Source organism: Pinus tabuliformis, chromosome 5_1 (genome assembly GCF_031772625.1).
Source record: "Pinus tabuliformis cultivar Carrire ecotype Pingquan chromosome 5_1, CPIR1, whole genome shotgun sequence".
NCBI classification, from domain to species: Eukaryota; Viridiplantae; Streptophyta; class Pinopsida; order Pinales; family Pinaceae; genus Pinus; species Pinus tabuliformis.
In genome coordinates this window covers 241,969,019-241,978,480 of record NC_142305.1, presented here as the reverse complement: position 1 = coordinate 241,978,480, position 9,462 = coordinate 241,969,019, and positions in this window count along the sequence as shown.

Genomic DNA, 9,462 nt, shown 5'->3' with positions numbered 1-9,462 from the left:
TGCACTGTTTCAGTTTCTGCCTCCTTCTTGTTCATCGGGCAGTCTCTCATTAGATGCCCATGCTCGTGGCATTTGCGACAACGAAAGGGTATCTGCTCATAGTCTATGGCCTGAAAGTATTCCTCATCCCTGTATTCTAGCCATAATCCTTTGTGCAACGCGCCAGAGACATCCATTTCAATACAGATTCTGGCATAGGAGGTATATCTTTTCTGTAGTGTTGCCTCTGATGCCTTAATGAAGGTTCCCAGTTTGTCACCAATTTGTTTTAACGCATTCAAGCCCCTGTAGTCAATCGGGAGGGAGAACAGTCTGATCCAGACTGGGACTCGAGTGAAAGATTCCTTTTCTGGGACGAAGTTTGGCTTCCATGGTCTCATGTACAGACCCGCTGAAGCCAGAAAGTATGTACCACCATCGAATACTCGGTCTTTATCTTCTAGATCAGAAAACACTACCGTGAAAAAACCTTTTGCACCCAGATGAAGCTGAACATCCCCTCTCGGCTTCCATTTCTGTCTTATCCATTGGCACAGAGTTCTTTCTGATGGCCAGACTCCCATAAATTTACAGATAATGGCATGTTCCACCATATGTTCCCTATAAGCCTCGATTTCTGGATCATTGATTATTACCCTCAGATTATCGTTCTTTTTGGGCTTGCAAGCTTTGTTAGTTGTGGGATTCTTGTTGGGGTTTGCGCTGGTTTCCCCCTCCTTCTCCGGCTGTCCCTCATCATTGTCTTTTTGCTCTTTGTCTTCTTCTGAATGTTCTTCCTTGTTCTTTGAAGAGTTGGGTATTGCGGCGGTTTTGTCTTTAGTATTTGTCCTGTCCTGCACCTCTTTGTTTCTGATTCCTGAGGTGTTATCTGTTTTGTCAGATTCTACTGGTTTTTTCTCCTTGTTCCTGCTGCCAGTCTGCTTATTGCTGTCCCTTCCTGATATTCTGACTCCTTCTTTCAGGTTTTGTCTCTGATTCTGCATGATGATCTCCTTGAAAGTTGGGGTCCCACTGGACCCCTTTGCTTCCATCCAAACCGACAGCACTTGCCCCTTTTGAAACAGTGCAACCAATCTGGATCTGTGCGGTTCCAGCTCTGAGTCAAGATCAGTCCAGCCTGAACCCTAGTTCTAGAGCCCTTCCCTCCAAAATATTTACATGTACCTATTTTTAAATTTAAATGATTTTGAATGGTTTTCATATTATGACATGGAAATTACGTGAAAATTTCAGGGGCACTTTTAGGCTAAAATTCCTCTAATGACAACACTACGCTTATCACTGAACTAACTCCTAAGTTGCAGAGAATAAACATGAAAATGCATTACAACTAACATCTATTTATTTCCAAGAAATCATAAACAAATGTTTTTGGATTGAGATTGTAAATTTTTCCAATCACTCTTCCCACAAGACAGGTGATAGGGAATTCTACAATCACAAGTGTTTATAGATTAACATCTACTAAAAAAAGAGAAAGATATGAAATGCTTTTAAATAAGAACAAGAAAAAAAAAATACAAAAGAGGGACTAAAGCCTCTGGGTTGGGCCCAAAACCAAGGGTTTCAGCCCTCTAAAACTAGCTCAGACGCAAATCAAAGGAAAACTTCTCATTAATAGAAAATAATAGCCTCATACATCACATGAAAGTTAAGAATAAAAATGTCAAGCATTAGGCTCAATATTTACTCTTAGATGAATAAAAAACTCAAATCCTAATGAGCCTTTCAGCTAGTTTATTTATACAAAAAGGTAGTTGATGGCAGCTCCCTTAAAAATAAGAGTCATTCCATGCAAGATATCGAGAATTGTGGATCCGGTTCTCCTCGATCTTCACATGGACTTGGAGTCCCTCAGCTGCTAGTGAATTTGGTCCATGAGTGAGGATCTTGTCATCCTAAACCAGGTTAGAGAGTTAAGGAGGTGGACAAACCCCCTATATTCTCTCTTGGTTGTCTCCATCTAGCCCCTCCATAGTAAATTCCTCTTTTTCCTACGATTTAATCACATTAGGCATCACAATATGACAAAAGACTTTTAATCTTATTACTAAGCATATTATGACTAAAAATGTGAATTAATGTGAGAAAAGGATAGTTTTAAGGGTTGGAGGATAACTTAATGAACTTCATAATATACCTATTAATGGGACCCATCATGATTAGGTGCTTAAAAAAAACTCAAAATTCAAAGTTGTTAGATTGGTGTGGAACCTGGACAACCGCGTAGTGCTCATCATTCTGAATCTGAAGCAACTCGTTTTGCGTGAAACAGACTCTATATGACTCCAGAAATGAGTTTTGTTCACTTTCCCAAACAGGCAAATTTTCAAAAAGAAAATGACAGCCCAGTCAACAGTTTGTACTGTTGACGTGGCGCTGACTGGGAAAGGTATCTGGTTGCTGACTTGGTCAATGGGCTCCTTCGACGATTAAGGTGGTGACAAGTGTCGTTTTATTATGGGTGCGATTGGCACAATCTCATTGGTTGGAATGGTGGCCAACCATGGGCTGCCATGTGGCCCAGTTGGAGGCCACCAAATTTTTGTTTGAAGTTTGGGCAGAGGCAGTAAGGGTCAAACCGATGACCTCCCAACACTAATAACACACCGTTATCAATGCGCCATGACCGTGTGTCTTAATATGTATAGACTGTGGTGTATATTTAAATACATGTTGTCGCGTTGTTTGGGAATGGGCCAACCGGCATGGATCCAACCCACAGTTACATAACTGCACATGTGATCACCGCTGAGGAGTGGGGGCCCAGCCTATGGGGGGCGGGCCATTGGCCTTAGCCCTGGGCACGTGGCCCCCCATGTGGCCACAAATTTCGGAAATTAAGCATTAATAGGCATTTAAACTGTCCGACAATTTCACCCGATTTTCAGTGAAATTGTTGCTCCGTTAGTGTGTTTTACGGAAGAAATTGTAGGATGATGTTGAATTTTGGGGAATTTGCGGTGCGATTAGTAGAAGATCGGGAAAGGCCATAACTTCTTGAATTTTTCACTAAATCAGGAGCATAAATAGGCTACACAAGCATTTTTGGGCATTCTGGAGCCATTGGAATAGGTTTCAGAGCATTTAGAGCCTTGTAAACTTATGTATTCACATTTTTTAGCATAATAGAGAGGGCCAAGCCATTGGAAGCTGGACCAAGGAGATGTAGCCCAGGAGGGGTGAAGTCCTTCATCATGTGCTGCTGTGATACTGTTTATGGTGATGTTAATATCTGTTATATGTTGTTTTCCCCATAGAAAAATCATAGTTTTCATTGATAATTGAAAATTACATGCTGAAGATGCTGATAGCATATGATGTATCAGTGGTCAAAGCCACAAACTGTATTGTTCTGTCTCAAAAATAAGTCAATCTCATATAAGGGAGACTACTTGATGATTACATATGATAAGTTTAGTAATATATAGACATAATAATGTACTATAATTCAAATAATTACATCAAAATTTTATCCCAAAAAATACAAGTAATCAGGGCCAGTAGACCCTGTCAATGATGCTCATCCATGAAAGGCTTGGGTAGTAACTATAAATCTCTAGATCCTGTTGTTCTCTGATCAACCAGACCCCCCTTGGCTGGTGCGTGGCTTCTTTGGATAGCAAGTCAAAAATTTTATTGTGCTCCCTGTAGATGTGATGACAAGAAATATAGTCAAATTGTGTTCTTAGTCTCAATGCATCATCCAAAATATGTCGGAGTGTGTGTGTGACAAACAAATTGTTGATTAAACCATTTAATTATGATCTATGAGTCACCAAAAATCTGTAATCGATGACATCCTTTAACAAGTGAAAATTATAATAAATGGCGAAGGGAAATAAGTTCTGCAAAGTTATTTGTCCCTCCCCCCAGTCCCATCTGGATCTTGTAGTGATGGGAATTAGTGATATGAAGTAGTATGCCTCCACCGCAGCCATGATGATGCACCGAGCCATCAAAATATGCCCATGGAGTGTCATGATAAATAATTTCAGCAGAGATGATGCGAGCAGATGGTTCTCGGGCATCCTCCAGGATGCAATGAAATGTTGTAATGAGTTGTGAAGTGGCTAGTGCCAAGTGAGGAGCAATGTCTGTGAATATAATTTTGTTCCTTTGAAGCCAGATACACCAACAGATCATTACAGGTAGGTTTCATATCCTATGAGTGTGTGCATTGGTCCACCATCGATGCCATGCCTCCCTGACCTCCGTCCCTTGCCAATAATTTTGAATCTGAAGCTAAGATGTAACTTCCGTCCATATGGAAGTAGAAATAGGGAAATATAGGAATAAGTGATCTACAATTTCCATTTCCTATTTGCATAATATGCACCAAGATGGGCCATGAAAGGTGCGCTTTTGTAAGTTATCCACAGTAGGATATTATTCTGGAGAATGCACCACATGAACAATTGGCCCGGAGTGCTACCTTCAGTTTCCAGAGGGTAGTCCACCACCAGTAAGATGAAAATGCTTTGTGATATGAATAAATATGTAGATATCCCTGTTTGGGAGAGTATTTCCCATTTGGAGAGAAAGACCAATTGAGCTCGTCTTCCCCATCAGTTACCCTAACATGAGATTCCATCAATGTATTAATGTAGGAGCACTAATTAGCCTGCTAGATGTGGGGGATGCCCAGAGTATCAGTTGATTTCCAAGCCTGACTGTAGATATTAGTATTCTCCTGATCTGTGATATGTGTCAGGGTGGTGTAGCCAACAACCGAGAGGTGATGAATCAACACCTGGGGAAGTTGATATGCATTCTGTAGAAATTTTGAATAATTTAACACATATTCAATGGAGATTATCCTGATCATGTACTATTGCGGAAACCATACACAATACATAAGCTCCTCTACGTTGATCAACAATATAGCAGCATCAATAACAATAAAACATCAAGAGCATTCACACATTAACACAGTATGTATCCCGGGGAAAGCATCTCGCTAAAAATCCCACACTATCTGTATATTAATGATTGAGTCATGTAACATTACACAACATAATACTTCTCACAAGTATCTCCACCTCTGTTACACACAATACAGCTCAGATCTGATCTCCAAATCTCTTCCACTGCTTGCCTGCCTCCACTGCTCAATACCTGCTCAAGAACTGATGAGAATGGCTCACCAAACTCGTTTTTCACCTGCAAAATAGTCACTCACACTTTGTTGGACGTGAGCACAAGCTATAATGTGGGCAAATACGTGAGCAAACTCATTGGCATACTCAATCCCTTGATTGTGCAAGATCTGGTGCACAACTATAGTCACAATTGATAGCAATCTGATTCTCTACCACCTGTCTCTGTTGAACTGAACATGCACTGACATGCAACTGAGTTAACTGATGTATTCATTAGTTGTATTATGAGTTAATAACTTGTGAATTAATTAATAACTAATTCACCCAACTCATCTCTAGTCTATTTGCCAGTTAGACTAAATACAACCAGTTTAACAAAGCTAAACTGAACACAACTCCATCAACTCCACAATCAACTCCACCAAACTCAACTGATTGAGTTCTAACTGAAGTCATGCATGCAACAACTCAACTGACTCATAAGAAAAGCGTATTTCCTTCTAACAGCTGCATGTGCCACCTCTGTAGCTCAAAATGAAGTGCTCTAAGAGAATAAGATTAAGTTTATAGTCCAAATATTATTGTGAGATAATAATATTTGACTTTTCTATTTTTGACTTTGATCACTCACACTGTGATCACTCACACTTTCATCAAAAATAGAAGTCCATCTATTTTTTCCCAACTTGATCAATCATCCATAAACAGCAACCTACAATCCATAGACATGATCCATATGTCTAAAAATAGACTTGCGCCAAAAATAGCCTGCGGGCCCACTTAGTGAAGGCGACTCTTTTCACTAAGCTCCATCATCTTGTTGCAATCTCAACACTCCCTCTCGACAAGATATGGATTATCAGCAACCCCTATCCTGCCTCGGTGGTACTCGAATTTGCTCCTGGTGAGAGCCTTCGTCAGAATATCAGCATCCTGATCCTCCATTGGAATGTACGAAAGTAACATGATCCTCCGCTGCGCACAATCTCTGATATGATGGTACCCGATGTCAATATGTTTAGATCTATCATGAAATACAGGATTAACCGAGAGTTTAATGCAACTCTGGTTATCACAGTAAATCACTGTAGGATCCAAATGAGAACCGAACAAACCAACTAGGATCTTCCTCATCCATATAGCCTCGCATGCAACCAAACTTGCTGCCATATACTCGGCCTCCGCTGAACTGAGTGCCACGGATCTCTGTTTCCTGCTGTACCAAGAAACTGCTGTCGATCCAATACTGAAGACCCCTCCTGATGTGCTCTTTCTGTCTGTTGGGCTCCCTACCCAATCTGCATCCGTGAAGCCACATAGCTTCACCTCATCCTCCTTTCTGTACCACAAACCATATCCCGATGTGCCTCTCAAGTAGCACAATACATGCTTGCCCGCCTTCCAGAAGAGCTTGGTAGGCTTAACCATAGCTTGTGAAAGATGGTTAACTGCATAGCATATATCAGGTCGTGTATTGACCAAATACATCAGCGACCCACCAACTGTCGATAAACAGTGGCATCCACTTCTTCTCCCGAAGTGGCATCCTCCTTCCTCCAACCTCCAGGAAGAGGAGTATCAACAGGCTTGCAGCCATGCATGTTGAACTTCTCCAGTATCTCCCGAGCATACTTGCCCTGAGAAGCAAACAGTCCACCACTGCGCTGCCATATTTCCAATCCCAGGAAATAGTGAAGGAGGCCCAAATCCTTCATCTCAAACTCTGTAGCAAGATCCTTCTTGCATGACAGTATCAACAACTCATCACCCATTAGAATCAAATCATCAACATACAGTACAATGATAAGCAACTTACCCTCCACCACAATCTGGTATAGGTTTGGATCCGCCTCGCTCTTGGAGAATCCAAGTCCTGTGAAATAGCTGTCTATCTGTGTGTACCAAGCACGTGGTGCTTGCTTCAACCCATACATCGCTCTCTTGAGCCTGCACACATGCGACTCGCTGCTGAAGACTTCAAAGCCTTCGGGTTGCTCAATGTACACCTCCTCCTCAATGACTCCGTTGAGGAACGCAGTCTTCACATCCATCTGATGAATGTGCCATCCCATCTGCGCTGAGAGAGCAAGAATCGTCCGTATGGAAGAATACCTTGCGACAGGTGCAAAGGTCTCCTCATAATCGATCCCCTCAATCTGTGAAAAGCCTCGGGCAACAAATCTTGCCTTGTACTTCTCCACACTCCCGTCAGCTGCCTGCTTAACTTTGTAGATCCATCTCGAACCCACCACTGATTTCCCTTCTGGTCTAGGAACAATCTCCCATGCACTGTTTCTGACAATAGAATCATACTCTTCCACCATGGCGTCTACCCATGCAGGATCCTCCACAGCTTCCTCGAAAGAGGATGGCTCAGTCACAACACACTTGCTCATAAGAGCCATGTATCCAGTGTACCGATCAAGTGACTGTCTCTGCCTGCGTTGGGCTGTAGGTGGTCCTACAACTTTCTCTGCATCTTGAGCCAGTCGCTCAGCTTCTGTCAAGCGCTTTCGCCCTCTGATGGTTGGCGCTGCATGAGTGGTCTCTTCCACTCCATGAACCTCGTCCTGTGGCTGATCCACGTCCTGAAGCTCATCCTTAGGAACTAATAGCTCCTCATCTGCATGCAAGTGTAGCTCCCTCTCAAGCGAACACTTCATGACTTTCTCCTCCTGAAATTTTATATCCCGTCGCACAACAGTTTTACCACTGTCTGGCAAATACACACGATAGTTGTGGGGCGTATCAGTGTACCCCACAAATATCCCAACCTCTGCGGTCGGCTCCAACTTCTTCCTGGCATCCTTCGTTACATGCATGTAAACATTAGCACCAAAAATCCTCAAATGAGAAAGATCAGGCTTCTTACCAGAATAAGCCTCCTCGGGTGTACTCATGCCAAGTATCCTATGAGGACAACGGTTCTGCACATAAACTGCTGTATTGCATGCTTCCGCCCAAAAGTGAAGGGGTAGGCCCTGATCATGCAACATTGCCCGTGCAGCACCCACAATCGTTCTGTTCTTCCGCTCAGCTACCCCGTTCTGCTGTGGGTTATGGGGAGCTATGAGCTCTCTATGAATCCCTTCTGTTTTGCAAAAATCCTTGAACTCGTCCGAGATGTATTCACCACCATTATCGCTCCTAAGAGCCTTCACCTTCTTCCCCGACTCCTTCTCGACCAGTGCTTTGAATTCACAGAACTTTGAATATGTCTCGCTCTTCTTCTGCATGAAGAAGATCCAGCACTTACGAGAGAAATCATCAACAAAAATCACATAATACCTGTGTTTTTCTGTCGAAGCAACTGAGAAAGGTCCACACACGTCTGTGTGAATTCTCTCAAGGATCGTCGTGGCGCGACTATCCTTCTCGTGAAAGGTGGCTTTCACAAACTTCCCCAAAGTACACCCCTTGCACTGATCTGACTGCGCAAGTGTGCCTTTAGGAAGCCCTGTAGTGATCTGCTGCAGTATCTTCAAGGCTCCATGGTGAAGGTTACCCAATCTCCTGTGCCACAACTCGCCATCATCCCGGCTCACCAATCCTTCTGCCTTGCCTGCCATTGCTGCACATCCATCTACATGCAACTGATAAAGGTTCCTCACTCGAACCCCTATCTTCCGGGTCTCACCAGTTGTCTTGCTGCGCAGGAAGGCCTTTCCCTCGCTGAAAACAACATCATACCCCTTGTCTTCTAACATCGCCACTGAGATGAGATTCTTCTTCAATCCTGGAACATGCATGACTTCCTTCAATACAAAGGGTTTACCAGACTCCCTCTCAAAGGAAATGGTACCGATACCGGTCGCACTGTATCTACCATCATCGCCCATCTCGATGTGCACTCCAAGATCCTTGTCCTCCAGATCAGAGAACAAATCTCTATCTCCCGTCATGTGAAAAGACGCACCACTGTCCAAGAACCACACTGATCCCATCACACTTGAAACCAAGCATGCGATCAATGAAAAATCAAGCTCAAACTGAGAAGCTAAGGCCTCTCCCCCTGCAGATCCAGCAACTTGCTTGTTCTTCTTCTTCTGCGGACAATTTGTGGCATAGTGTCCGTGCTGGTGACAGTGAAAACACTTCACCTTGGACATATCCTGCTTCTTGCCTTTCGTACCAGACTGAGAAGCTTTCTTGCTCTTCCCTTTCTTTGCTTTGGCAGCCAAAGCACAATTCTCTTCATCAGCTCCCTTTAACGAAGATCCGTCCTTGGTACTCCGCCTGATCTCCTCCTGCACAAGATCTGACCATAGTCTTTCCCATCCTGGCAACTTCTCCCGACCATTGACAAAGTACTGATAGGAATGCCAACTCTTCAGAAGACCAAGGAGAGCCAAGCTCACCA